The following is a 15,565-nucleotide window of genomic DNA, read 5'->3' on the forward strand; positions in this document are numbered from 1 at the left end:
TCTGCACCTTAGAATCGGGCAGCAAATGGTTATTTCTGAGGGTCTCTAAGAGTCAAAATTTAGTACACATAAAAAGACAATGACATAAAAACATCCTCATTTGTTATAATTTCTTCACATTTCCTTCAAACTAAGTAACAGCATGTGGTCAATTTTCTGTGCTCATGTCAATGTTTATGGGTGTTTGCCCTTACCTTCCTGTGGCCTGTAAAATTCACACCCTTCCTTTTAACTGCAATTCTTGGTTTCTAGTTGGGTGGGACCTATGCACACCAAGCTTCCTCTCTCTACTGAAAAGGGAAGTCAACCCAGAAGAAAAATTCTGGTGTACTTTTTTGCAGAGAAAGAAAGATACTGCCTAGTTATGTGCATGGACAAAACTGAATTTGCTTCTAAGTGATGCAGACCTGGAAGTGAAAAGCCTTCTGTTTGGCTTTGTTAGGAAGACAGTTGAGCTTCTATGGAGACACAGGGGACTAAACAGGATAGAGACTCTTAATGTAATTTTTTGCTTTGCCGGGTATAAAACTGTGGGTTTCTGGCTTAGGGCATTGTTAAGAAATGGTTGAAATTTATCTTCATATTGGACTTCTCTGTGGCTCAGATGATAAAGAAGCTGCCTGCAATGCAAGAGACCCGGGTTCAATCCCTGGGTCAGGAAGATCCCCTGGAGAAGGGCATGGCTACCCACTCCAGTAATCTTGACTGGAGAATTCCATGGATAGAGGAGACTGGCATGCTACAGTCCATGGGTCACAAAGAGTTAGACATGACTGAGTGACTAATACTTTTACTTTGGCTTGTATAAATAATTTTGGTATGATATCACTATGTAATAAATGATCAATAAAGGGCAGCATATTTTACACGGCTTGGTTTTGCTCTCACACTGCTTAATCTCTGCAAATTCTGAGCTGCATTTGAAAAATTTACGAATTTAAGAAACTCAAACTGCTGTCTGAGTTTAACGAGGTCTTTTATTTAAGGTTTTCCCCAAGCAGTAGCATTTCTAGTTTTGTTGCCCTCTGATTCACCTACCTCATGGTAAGTCCTCTAGTCCTGGTCCTTAACTCACCGAGCATTCCTGCACTTTCAGTGAGTTTCTAAGAAATTCTTAATAAGACACGATTGTGTCATATCTTTATTGTGCTGTCTTTTTCAAGGAGAAAGAATAAAGGTGTTTTGATGTTGACAATTTTATACAAAGTCTGCCTCTATAATCTTGACAAACAATAAAACAGTGGAACAAAGCTGAGCCTTGACTAAATTTTTCTTACTTGTTCTGGAGAGGATCTGTGAATATGTGCTTAATTTAAAATGCCAGTGTTGGCGAAAGACCAGGTCTGCTTTTTCTCTTAGTTAGAATATATGTGTGTGTGCTCAGTCTCTCAGCCGTGTCTCTGACTCTGTGACCTTATGGACTATAACCCGCCAGGCTCCTCTTCTATGGAAATTCCCAGGCAAGAACATTGGGATGGCTTACCATTTCCTACTCCAGAGGACCTTCCCAGCCCATGGATTGCACCTGCATCTCTTGCATCTCCTGCATTGGCAGACAGTTTCTATACCACTGTGCCACCTGGGAAGCCCATTAAAACACATGGATAATCCTCAAACTTCATTGTGACTCTATGTTTTCTATCATACTTACAAGGACCTAGATTTCAAAGATAAAATGGACCTTTTGCTATCTTGCCTTTTAATCACAGCCAAGCCACAGTCTCTTGGGCTTTCTGGTGGTTCAGATGGTATAGAATCCGCCTGCAATTCAGGAGAGCCAGGTTTGATCCCTGAGTCATGAAGATCCCCTGGAGAAGGAAATGGCTACCCACTCCAGCATTCTTGCCTGGAGAATTCCATGGACAGAGGAGCCTGGCGGGCTCCAGTCCATGGAGTCGCAAAAGAGTTGGACACAACTGAACAACTAACATTTTCACTTTCAGCCAGTCTCTTGATCTTATCTATCCCACTGTCATTTTACCTCTCAATTCTGCCCTTCAGCCTCCATTCCAATTCCTCCATTATAGGCAAAGTTGTTCCAAAACCAGGTGATTTTCCAAAAATTTACTTCATTTTTGTCATTCCCTTGCATGAGGCTGGATTGGGACTAGCTACCCTGACAACTGTCTGGAGCACCCGTCTACAAGGAACTGCTGAAACATCAGAAAAATAAAAAGAATATGATGCCAGCAAAGTTTGTTTACCACACAAAATCCCTGCCATAGTGTTGTAATCTCATTTCCACACGGGTCTACTTCAGCTAGACACTGATAGTCTGCTCAGATGTGGCAACTTTGGGGGCAAAATTTCAAGTGTTAAATTATTAGCTTGCCAAGACAACTTTCATATTTTGACTGGCCCATACATAATTTAAAATGGTCACATCAGTAATTTTTGAATTGTTTATTGAAAAGAATCCAAAGCTTGCATTGAAGGCCACCTTCACTTTAACTATGAGATGACTCAATCCAGTACTTCCTAAAATATTTCTAAAGAGTCTTATCTACATTCCTTCTTCATATATGAATTCTGATCCCTGCTCCTGATACACTGGTTTTCTAAACTCTAATCCTTAATAGGTAGTCATCCCAGTAAGCCTCCAGCACTCAAGTGATAACTTCTACCTGCCTGGGACCATATTCTGGAACAGACGGTTTAAACCTAGTTTGATTATGTAGACTAAACAGTTGCAAACTGATGGCCATATCTAAGAAGAAAATACAGTTTGTTTGACTTACAATGGTGTGGGGGGGGAGTGGGGGGGTGTGTGCATTTGAGTCGAGATTCGCAAACCAGTAGATTTCATATTAGAAACAAAACCGAAATTTCTGGTATCTCTTGAAAAACTGAGGAACTTGGTAACATTGGGATCATATTCTTCCAGGCCAACAATTCTCCAGACTTGAGGACTCCAATAATTCCCCTTTAGAGACTGACTTGTGCTTTTCAGTTTTTCCTGGTACCTCTGCACCATCTCATGAATTCTCTTACCTGTTTGGCCTTAGATGGCATTTGAGTAAAACCTCTTGGTAATAAAAATGCTGCCTACCTGCTCTTCCTTGCAAATCTTACTTTACCCTTCCAGAATCAACCCTTGGATTGCTCATTTGGGTTTCCCTGTCTACAGCTGTGTGGTCCATGGCCCAGCAGCATCATCATGATCTGGGAGCCTGTGAGAAATGCAGCATCTCAGATTCTTCCTCAGACATACTGAATCAGGTTCCCCGTGTTCCCCAGGTGATTCTGACATAAGTTAAACTTTGAGAAGCCCTGGGGTACCTACCTCTTTCAGACCTTCCCTTTTGTCATTTTTTTAAATGTAATTTTATTTATTTATTTTATGGCTATGCTGGGTCTTCACTGCCGTGCAGGCTTTTCTCTGGTTGTGGAGAGCGGGGTCGAACCTGTGAGTTGTGGTGCATGGGCTTCTCAGTTCAGTGGCTTCTTTTGTTGGGGCGTGCATGGGCTCTAGGGTACATGGGCTTCAGTAGTTTCAGCTCCCGGGCTCTAGAGCTCAGGCTCCATAGTTGTGGCCCACGGGCTTAGATGCTCTGCGGCATGTGGGATTTTCCCAGATCAACGATCAAACCCATGTCTCCTGCATTGCCAGGTGGATTGTTTACCACTGAGCCACCAGGGAAACCTCTCCTGTTCTCTTTATTGCTGGGTCTGACTTGCAAACCAGAAATGTGCTTCCAGTTAGTGTCTTTTTGCCCAAGCTCTATCCCTAGACTCACAATCTATTTTGAAAACTTGTCCGTTCTTCAGGGTGAGGTTCAAATTTACATCTTGTCTATGGAGCTTCCCACAAACACTTCTGTACATTTCATATTTTTGCATATGAATCCCAGGAGATTACAATTGCATCTGGCTAAGTCACATACCTGTTGTCCCTGATACCTTCCCATAATTTGTAGGAAATGCCTCTTTTTCTTAAGGAAGCTCAAAGTCTAGAAAAGGAGACAAACAGATTTGTGTGCCTCTGAATAGGTAGGATGGCCATTGGCCCCAGTTTCCTTGGGATAGATTTGGGTTTCACCTGTTGTGCAGTTGTCCCTTTTGATTAGCTACCACTTTCATTCTTAAAAGTGTCCCTCTTTGGCTGACAAATTACTCAGTGATTCCATTGATGGATCCACCCTGGGAATACTTCTTTCTTTCAATTCCTGTTTTCCATTATGTGATCTTTCTTGGTTAGTCCTGGACCAGAAAGTGTCCTTTCTCATCAGGTATTCAACAACACAAGGTTGGTTAATCCAGGCACAATGTCAAGTATTCTATTTTAAAAATCTTATATGAAATATAGATAGTTTTTTTAAAATCAAAGATCTGTGGGTATTTTTGTTAAAAAGAAGAAAGGAACAAAAGATAGAGAAAACATTTCATTTATTTATCTATACTCAAAAAAACTAAAATGAGAGTGAATAATTTTTGCTGAACAAGTTCTTCTGAGGAAGGAGAAAATGGAGAAGTTGTTTCAGTTTCCAGCAGCTCAAAAGTCATCCTGAAAGTTTGATTTGTAGAACCATCTCTGAGGTAGAGGGGAAAATTACTTCATTTTATCACTGGAAATTCTGAGTGATTTGTTATCTATAGCTCTACCATCTTTGTCTCTTTAATTTTTTCCCTCTTCTATCTCTTTGTCCACCTTGTCAAGCCCCCAACTCCTAAAACAGAAGGACTCCACCATTACCATCATTATACACTACAATCACTCCTCCTACTACAAGCAAACAACAATCCAAGGAAACAATGTCAATCTAAACAACAATGTCAAGGAAGTTAGACTGTGGATGAATCATTTTCCCTTCTCAGTTCCTCTCAAGTCTAGTGAAAATTGCGAGTACATCTGATGTCTTTATTAAAATTAACCCTGCAACCATAACAAGGAAAAACTTGAATCAAATTCTGTTCTAGAGATAGCAAAGCAATTTAGTATTATAAATTCTTTGAATGTAGTAACAGCAACACAAATAATGTCTACTTTCATTTTGTTTATTGTGAAGGAAAATTTAGGAAGGAAAAAAGATTGAATATTATGAGTAAGACTGAACTTACAAAAATACTTTAAAATCATAACTTCTCAAAATACTATATGAAACAAAGAGGGGAGAAGTTCAGAGAACATCCTCAAAAATAAAATCACCCAATTTTCTATATACCCCCTACTGTTTCCAAAAGTTATATCAAGAAGTATGGCAAAAAAACACATCCACAAATCAGAGGCAACTGTGCAGAATACAGATGTCAATTTCATTAGATAGTATCAGGAGTAATGTCACTTGACAGTAGTTTGCTGTGTGTGTGTATGTTGTACTTTTCTGGCTGATTTGGAGTCTTCTCTACCTTTCCTAGGCTTCCCTGGGGGCTCAGATGGTAAAAAAAAAATGCCCGCAATGCAGGAGACCCAGGTTTGATCCCTGTGTTGGGAAGATTCCCTGGAGAAGGAAATGGCAACCCACTCCAGTATTTTTGCCTGGAGAATCCCATGGACAGTGGACCCTGGCATTTACAGTCCATAGGGTTGCAAAGAGTCAGACACGACTGAACAACTAACACGTTCACTTTCACTTTCTACCTTTCCTATTAAAAGAAGTTTCTCTCAAACCACCAGAGAGATAAAGTGAAATGTGCAGATGATTACCAACCAATATGGATAAGATATTCCTATTCCCTACTGACAGACACACTTTACTGTATATAAATAATAACTAAGATAACTAATAAGGACCTATTGTATAGCACAGGGAATGCTACTCAATACTCTGTAGAGAACTATTTTGGAAAAAAATCTAAAAAAGTGTGAATTTATATGTATTTATAGATTCACTTTTCTGTGCAGCAGAAGCTAACACAACATTGTTAATCAACTGTGCTCTAATACAAGTTTAAAAAGAAATCCCTGTTCTCTGATATTTTTTTAAAAAAATGAAGCATAAGAAATCTTCTAGCAGTATATTTTAAAAAGCATTTTAAAAATTATGAAATATTAAGAACATATGGAAAATTATATAGTAAACACATTTGTACACATATCTTTAGATGCAGATATTTTTCCACATTTGCTTGAATTTTATAAAGTAAATAAAACATTTAAGATTTACATATATCACTCCACTTCTTTCTCCTCTGAAATCCTGAAAGTCAACCACTATCTAGAATATGGTTTATATCCTTTCTATCCATGCTTTCATGATTTTATTACATGTAGACATTACTACATTAATAAACAACATATGATTTTGAGATTAAATAAGATTTTCGCTGCGTATGACATGAGATGCGGGTTCAACCCCTGGGTTGGGATGATCCCGTGGAGGAGGACATGGCAACCCACTCCAGTATTATTGCCTGGAAAATACCATGTGTTGGGTTGCAGAGTCAGACATGACTGAAGTGATCTAGCATACATACATACTTAAAAACATTTTATTGGAATATTGTGTGAGTTTCTACTGTATAGCAAAGTGAATCAGCTATACATATACATATATCGCTCTTTTTAAAGTTTCCTTTCCATTAGGTCACCACAGAGCATTGAATAAACTTCCCTGTGCTATACAGTAGGCTATAATTAGTTTTCTATTTTATACATGGCATCAGTAGTGTTACATGTCAATCCCAATCTCTCAATTCATCCAACCTCCCCTTCTCCCCTTGGTAGCCATACATTTGTTCTCTACAACTGCATCTATTTTTCTTTGTAGGTCAGATTATCTATACCAGTTTTTCATATTTCACATATATGTGTTAATATTTGATATTTATTTTTCTCCTTCTGACTTATTTCACTCTGATTTTTCAACTTGCTTTTTCACTCAATGTTTTATTGATTTCAAATGTGTTCATGTTGATACATATAGACTTACTGTTAATTTTTTTAAATGGATATAGCATTTCTTTTTATAAATATCTTACAGTTCATTTGTCCATTTTTTCTATTGATGGCTGTTGAGGGCTCTTTCCCTCAATTTTTCATTATTATAATGCTATGGACATCTTCATACCTAGTTCCATGTGAATATAAGAAAGAGATTTTCTAAGCTATTATATGAAAGTAATTATCAAAATTTCTGAGTGGAAAGGACGTGTTGGAGCCTTACCGGTATTGCCCAAATGCTATGCAAGATGGTTGCGTCAGTTTATACAGTATTAGCACCAACAATGTGAGAAAGTTCTGTTTCACCAGCCACTGGTATATTGGAGTAATTTATTTATTTTACAATCTGATGGAATGGAAAGTTCTTCTTAATTTAATTTGCATTTGCTTGAATACCATTGAAGCATTTTTTCATGGTTGTTGAACATAATTGTTCCTCTCCTGAAAATTACCTTGTTTATAGTCTTTTCCCGTGTTTCTGTTGTGAGGTTATTTTTAGATTCTTAATATTTCTTTATACATGTATGTTTATAAATATTATTCTTAGCCTCTGACTTATCTATGAAATTTGATTTATTGTGTTTCTGGGTAATAAGGTTTTAATTTTGATTCAGTTATTTTAAAATCCTTTCTGTTATGTTTTGTGTTTTTACTATCTTGTATGAGAAATTCTTTCTATACATATTGTATTCCCATATTTTTTTTCTAAAATAAAAAAAAATTTTTTTTTCAAATGTAGGGCCTAAATTAATTTATATAGGAGGCTGATGCCTTTTTTCTAAATGGGTAATCAAAATGTCCTGGTTTCTTTTTAATTAGATGGTCCATCTTTGCCCACTAACTCTTGCTACTACATATTTCCTGTGGCAAATTTCTACAAATGCAACACATGCATTTATGGACTCTCTATCTCGGTCACTTACATTCCCACCACCTTTCAAAAACTGGTGAACTTGCTGATTCATGTCAATGTATGACAAAACCCACTGGGGGAAAAAAAAAAAACTGGTGAACTTCAGAATTATTAAACTCTTTTAACTACTGCAGCTTTTCAATCAGTAATTCAAGTCTTTTATTTTATATTTTTTCAAAGTTGTCTTGATAGTTTTAGGCTTTTACTTTTTGAATGTTAGATTTTTATTCAAATCACATGAAATTTATAAAATAAGAAATGGCTTTCAAATATTCTCATCTATGAACCCTTCCTTCATTTAGGTATTCATTAAACTCTTTTTATAATATTTTGTAGTTTTCTCCATAAGGGTCTTGTATTCTCCAAGCCAGCTTCAACAATATATGAACTGTGAACTTCCAGATATTCAAGCTGGTTTTAGAAAAGGCAGAGGAACCAGAGATCAAATTGCCAACATCAGCTGGATCATCAAAAAAAAACAGGAGAGTTCCAGAAAAACATCTATTTCTGCTTTATTGGCTATGCCAAAGCCTTTGACTGTGAGGATCACAACAAACTGTGGAAAATTCTGAAAGAGATGGGAATACCAGACCACCTGACCTGCCTCTTAAGAAATCTGTATGTCCAGTTAGAACTGGACATGGAACAACATACTGGTTCCAAATAGGAAAAGGAGTGTGTCAAGGCTGTATATTGTCATCCTACTTATTTAACTTATATGCAGAATACAGCATGAGAAATGCTGGGCTGGAGGAAGCACAAGCTGGAATCAAGATTGCCGGGAGAAATACCAATAATCTCAGATATGCAGATGACACCACCCATATGACAGAAAGTGAAGAAGAACTAAAGAGCCTCTTGATGAAAGTGAAAGAGGAAAGTGAAAAAGTTGGATTAAAGCTCAACATTCAGAAAACTAATATCATGGCCTCCGGTCCCATCACTTCATGGCAAATAGATGGGAAAACAGTGGCAGACTATTTTTGGGGGGCTCCAAAATCACTGCAGATGGTGACTGCAGCCATTAAATTAAAAGATGCTTTCTCCTTGGAGGGGAAGTTATGACCAACCTAGACAGCATATTAAAAAGCAGAGACATTACTTTGCCAACAAAGGTCCATCTAGTCAAGGCTATGGATGTGAGAGTTGGACTATAAAGAAGCTGAGCACCAAAGAATTGATGCTTTTTGAGCTGTGGTATTGGAAGGATTGATGTTGAAGCTGAAACTCTAATACTTTGGCCACCTGATGCAAAGAACTGACTCATTGGAAAAGACCCTGATGCTGGGAGGGATTGGGGGCAGGAGGAGAAGAGGGCGACAGAGGATGAGATGGTTGGATGGAATCACCGACTCAATGGACATGAGTTTGAGTAAACTCCGGGAGTTGGTGATGGACAGGGAGGCCTGGCGTGCTGCAGTCCATGGAGTCTCAAAGAGTCAGACACAACTGACCAACTGAACTGAATTGAACTGAATCCGTACTAGATATCTTCATTACTGTTGAAAAAAATAAGAGATTAATCTAATTATCATCCTTTTGTATACATTTTTTCTCTTTATAGTTTGGTAACTTTAAAATTTTCTCCTTCAATGGTTTTCTCCTTCAAAGTTTCATTTATGATGTATCTAAACATGGACTAATATTTAATTAAATTATGTTGTACTTAGAAATGCATATTCTGTTTGAGAATTCATATCTTTTTTAATTCTGAAAAATTTAGCCATTATTACTTTGAATATAATCTCTCTTCTAGTCTCTCTTTTTCAGGAATACCTTTCACATGTGTGTTGGGAATTCTGAATCTACCTTCAAACCATTATTTCACGTAAAACGTATTTACTTATGTGTGATTTTTAGGTGAATTCCTAGTATTCTTTGTTAGTTCACTGAGTTTGTCTTCAGGTGTATTCAGTTTAAAGTTTATAGTTTCATCTTAAGTTTTTAAATTTTGAATTCTTTTTAATTTCAGAGACTTTTTCATTTCCAAGATTTCTAACTAGCTATCTTTTTATATTCGCCTGTTCTTGCTTTATATTTCTTTTAAAAATGAGGATTAATTGACACACAAAATACTGCACATGTATATTATATACGATTTGTTGAGTTTTGGACATATGTAGATACTTGTGCAACTATCACCACAATCAAGGTAATGGAACATATCCATCATGTCCAAAAGTTTCCTCAGGCCCCATTTTGGGTTTTGTTTGTTTCTGCATGTGTGTTAAAGACACATAATATGAGACCTACATTCTTAAAAATTCTAAGTGTATAGTACAGTGTTAACTATGGATACCGTGTTTTTCAGCAGATTTCTAAAACTTACTCATCTTGCATAACTGAAACTTTCCCCTTTGAACAACTCCCCTTTCCCCCATCCATTCAACTTTTGGCAACCACCATTCTACTCTCTATTTTTATGAGCTTGTCTATTTCATATGCCTCATAAAATTGGAATCATGCAGTATTTTTTCCATCACTGGTTTATTTCTCAGCATAATATCCTCCCAGTTCATCCATGTAGCTGCAGATGACAGGATTGCCTCTTTAAGGCTGAATAATATTCTGTTGTCTATACATACCACATTTTCTTTATCCATTCATCAGCCCATGGACATTTAGGTTATTCCCATGTTATGGATATTGTGAATAATGCTGCAATGAACATGGAAGAACCAATACTTCTTCAATATCCTGATTTCATTTCTTTTGGCTATATATCTATAAGTGAGATTGTTGGATCATACATGTGGTAACTATTTTTAATTTTTTGAGACGCCTCCATACTGTTTTCTATAGTGATAGCATCATTTTTCATTTTCATTAGCAGTATACAAAGGTACCAATTTTTCCACATCATCACCAACACTTATCTTTTTTTTAAAAAAAGTAAAAGCCATCCTAACAGATGTGAGGTGATAACTTGTTGTGGCTTTGATTTGCATTTCCCTCATGATCAATGATATTGAGTACCTTTTCATTTGTCTGTTGTTCGTTTGTATATTATCTTTGGAGGATGTGCATTCAAGTCCCCTGTCTATTGTATAATCTTGGTACTCTTGTCAAAGATCAATTGACCATATATTTCTGAGCTCTCTATTCTGTTTCATTGGTCTAAGCATCTGTCTTTATTCCAGTATGATACTGTTTATTTACTGTAGTGTAGTCATGTATTTTGAAATCAAAAAGTGTGGGTGCCACAAGCTTTATTCTCTTTGCTCAGATACCTTTGGCTATTCAAGGTTTTGTGGTTACATATGAATTTTAAGGGTGTTTTATCTATTTCTGTAAAAAAAAAAGTCTGCAATTTTGATGTGGATGGCACTGAATTTGTAGATTGCATTGGGTAGATGGACATATTTTAACATATTAAATCTTCTAATCCATGAAATGAGATGTCTTTCTATTTATGCATATCTCCATTAATTTCTTTCATCAGTGTTTTACAGTTTTCAGTGTAGAAGTTTAAACTCCTTGGTTAAGTTTACTACTAAGTATTTTATTATTTTTGATGCTATTTTAAATGGGATTGTTTTCTTAACTTTCTTTTCTGATAGTTGTTAATATGTAGAAAACAACTGATTTTAACATTGAGTTTATACCCTGCAATTTTACTAAATTAGTTTATTAGTTCTAACAGTTTTTTGTAGAGTATTTACGGTTTTCTACACATAAGATCATTTACGTCTTTCCAATTTGATGGCTTTTATTTTCTTTCTTGCCTGATTGCTCTAGTTAGGGCTTCTAGTACTGTAATAAATAGAAGTGGTAAGAGTGGGCATCCTTGTCTTACTTCTAATCTTATGGAAAAGCTTTCAGTTTTTGACCACTGAGGATTGTGTTACATGTGGGCTTGTTATATATATCCCTTATTATGCCGAGGTTCATTCCTTGCACACTTGATTTGTTGAGAGTTTTTTTTTTTAATCATAAAAGGATGTTGAATTTTATTAATAATTTTCATCTATTGGGATGATCATGTGATAATTATTTTTACTTAAAAAACCCCATGTATTTGGAAAGCAAATGTCTACTTTAAATGATGGGTGTATCTAAAAAGCCATAACTAGGAAAATTAGAAAATATTTGTAGTAGAATAAAAATAAAGAGAATTTACCAGAATTGGTTGCATGCAGCTGGAGATGATTATGTAATTTTTTAAATAAATCCTTCATTCTGTTAATGTGATACATCACATTAACTGATTTGTGTGTATTGAATCATCCTGGTATCCCAGGTATAAATCCCACTTGGTCATGTTGTATGATCCTTTTAATGTGCTAATGAGTTTGATCAGCTAGTATTTGTTGAGGATTTTTATATGCATGTTTATAGGGATATGAACCTGTGATTTTCTTTCATTATATTAACTCTTTGCCTGACTCTGGTATCAGGATGTTGACCTCATAAAATCAGTTTGGAAGTGTTCACTCCTCTTTAATTTTTTAGAAGAGTTTGGAAAGGATTGGCATTAATTCTTTCAAAAATTATTTGGTAGAATTTACCATTGAAGCTCTGAGCCTGGGCTTTTCTTCATTAGGAAGTTTTTGATTATGATTCAAGCACCTCACACTCTTTATTGGTCTGTTCAAGATTTTCTGTTTATGACTCCGTCTTCATGGGTTGTATGTTTCTGGAAACTTATCCATTTATAGATTATTCAATTTGTTGGTGTAATTGGTATATTTCCATTTTAAAACAATTTGTTACTTATTGTGGATCCTTTCGCCCATTTCTCATCTACTGATTTCCCTATTACCTTTATCCTATTTGGAGTGTTTCCATTTCTGCGTTGATTTCATTGTCAGACCTTCTTGATTGTCTTACTGCATTTTGAAATTTTATTTTCAGATTTACCCTGCCTAGTAGTTGCTTTGTTTCTGGGTTGTTTCCTTCTGGACTCATTATTCACCATCTAAAAGTTTTAGAGTTGCCTGCAGCCAGTCCCCAGCTTGCAGTCCAGTATGTGCTCTATCTTGTCAGCCTGAGGTTCCTTCCTGCCAGAACAATGCAAATCCAGTCATCTCGCTGCATCAGGAAGCTTGGGTCAGTCCTGGCTGGGGGCTGGGCAGAAACTGCTTCCTCTGAATGCTTCCACAGACAGCGGTCAGCCTAGCTTTTTTGTTTGGCCATTCATAACTGCCAAGAAAATCACTCTGTAGCACTTAGTTTGTGGCACTGAAATTAATTCTGACCCCAGAGTGACATGGGGGCGCTTTAGACCACAGGTTCTCACGTTTTCTCTGCTTGCTTGCTTTTCAGACCCATTTTGGTTTACAGAAATGTTTATCAGTGTTGTGTTTATGGCGGAGAATAGGGTGGAGGGGACTTCATTGTACAAATTTCATCCAGACTGCTGACCGTAGGCTTTATAGATAGGAAACCTTATTTCAAAGGTGAAAATATTTGCCGAGTAAAGAGACAAATCTGTTCTTCTGACTTGATTAAGAGGAGAGGACAATAACATTTATGAATGCCTGTGACATACCAGGTATAATATTTGTTTTATGTAGTCTTTCCCCAAATTCTATAAAATAGGTATTTTAATTCCATGTTGAATTAAGGATCAACAATCACATTGCTAATAATATGTAGTAGAGTTCAACCCAAGTATATTCATGACAGCACATCTTATTTCATTTACTACCCTGTTCCAAGCACTTAAAACAGTGGTTGGCATATAGTAAGTGCCCAGTAATATCTATTAAATGATTGAAGCTTTTTTCCTCTGTGTCTTTTCTACCACTGTTCTTATTCAGTTATCTGATCCCTGGGCTTTTTCAGTGACTCAGTGGTAAAGAACCCAACTGTCAATGCAGGAGATGAGGGTTCAATCCCTAGGTTGGGAAGATGCTCTGGAGAAGGAAATGGTAACCCACTCCAGTATACTTGCCTGGGAAATCCCATGGACAGAGGAGCCTGACAGGCTACAGTCCAAGGGGTCACAAAGAGTTGGACACTATTGAGTGACTAAACAACAAAGCTTGATCCCTAGATAGAAGATCCCTATATTACTAGGCATAAATTACTTAGTCTAGGAATCTCTTTTCTTTGCCTTGTTCTCTTGTCTATTTTCTACTTGCCTGGCACTGGATATTTTGATGCCCATCATGGTGGGTAAATCATCTCTATAGTTCTCCTGAGGTTTTCATCTCTTTTGCTAATAAGCTTGAATTAGAACTAAACCTTTTACCTGCCTGGGTCACTTCCACATTTCACAATATCATCGTCGTATCTAGTTTTATCCACCCCAAGTTAAGTGCAGCCAGGAACTTGCTACAGAGGCAGAAAAGGCAAATGCTGCTATGACAAGGCAACGTGGATAATGACTCCCCTCTGACTAAAGTTCTGAGTGTCAAATTATCTTGGGAAATGTGGTGGATTATATTTAAAAATCACCTCTGTTCTCTTTTAAATTATAGTTCCAGAAAGAATTGAAATATAAATTAGCCTTTAAAATACAGTTTTTTTTTTAATGACACACGGACTGATATTAGGGAGTAATTTGGCTGACGAATTAGTACATATGTGGGTACGGTCTCTCAGCACAGCTTGAGAAAAGTATGACCGATCACAAGCTTCAGTCACTGCATTTGATTTTCAAAAAGAACGCACAGCAATTAAGATGGGAGAAAAATCATGCATTATGAATCTGTGTGCTACAAGAAAAACACTATTATTATATGACAGAGCCCGTAAAGGGCTTTGCATGGTTCCTGACACACCTACCCCTACTGTGGCAGGAATTTCTCAAGACTCAATCCATATTAACTGAAAACCTTAAAGTGACTCCAACTGGCCTCAGATTGGAAGATGGAGAGTAAGAAGCTCAACTACAAAGTTAAGGAAAAATAATTAGCATTTCTTATTCATTTTCAGCCCAAAATGGGTAGCAAGGGAAGGCAATTAGTGGCTCCACTATGTCAATTACAAGGGAATTTTTATTTCCTTTTCATTTAACTTCCGAAACCAATTAGCAATGGAGATGTTCTGTGTTCACATCCCACGCACACAGTGGAACTGCAAACAGCCAGAGTTCACCTTGTTCTCCAACCTGACAACACGGCTAGGGTGTGATTAAAAATGCCGGCCATGGGTTAACTGCTTCAGCCTCACGATGCGTCTTAACCGTGCAACATTCTGGACTTCATACCCACAAGTACCCCAGGTGACCTTGGGGCAGCCAATTCACAGACAATGTTCAAAACTCTTGTAAGAGGCTTATTCAATTTACAGATGAGGGTATGGACCAGGGGGCAGTGTGACAGAACCAGTTAGGGAGTTTTTCAGAATATGCTAGATAAGTTGGGACAGCCTAGGTTAAATCTCAGCAGCTTGAAACAACCAATGTTTATTTCTTGTTCACATGATCTGTTTACCCTGTGTCATGGTTGCTCTGCCATCCAGGCAGCGGGAGATCTCATCTCAATATGTGTTCTAGTAATTACAAATGCAAGAACAGCAGTACACAAGCTTTTAAAAATCGGATGTAAATCCCAGTAAGGAAGCAATAGCATCAATGGGTTTGGGAGTCAGACAACTTGTCTGTAAATCCTCATTCCCCTTAAGGACTATGTGACTTTGGGCAAATTGCTTAACCTCTTGGAGTATCTGTTTGCTCATCTGTAAAATGGGGATAATATTGACTACTCTAATGGTTGTTGGAGGCTGATAGTAGACATTCACTTACATTATCATTACCAAACAGAGTATCAAAATGTATCATGAAGAGAAGAGCTTCATGGAAGAGACACATCCCCATTCCCCTG

The 15,565-nt window shown here is 37.1% G+C and overlaps 1 protein-coding gene across 2 annotated transcripts in view; it reads right to left on the bottom strand.

Annotated features, from left to right (window-relative positions):
• The window catches only part of SLC13A1 (solute carrier family 13 member 1), a 107,622-nt gene that overhangs the window by 84,267 nt on the left and 7,790 nt on the right, over positions 1 to 15,565 (bottom strand). The gene's annotated exons all lie outside the window — the stretch shown is intronic.

This window comes from Cervus canadensis, chromosome 3 (assembly GCF_019320065.1).
Source record: "Cervus canadensis isolate Bull #8, Minnesota chromosome 3, ASM1932006v1, whole genome shotgun sequence".
In the NCBI taxonomy this organism is placed as follows: Eukaryota; Metazoa; Chordata; class Mammalia; order Artiodactyla; family Cervidae; genus Cervus; species Cervus canadensis.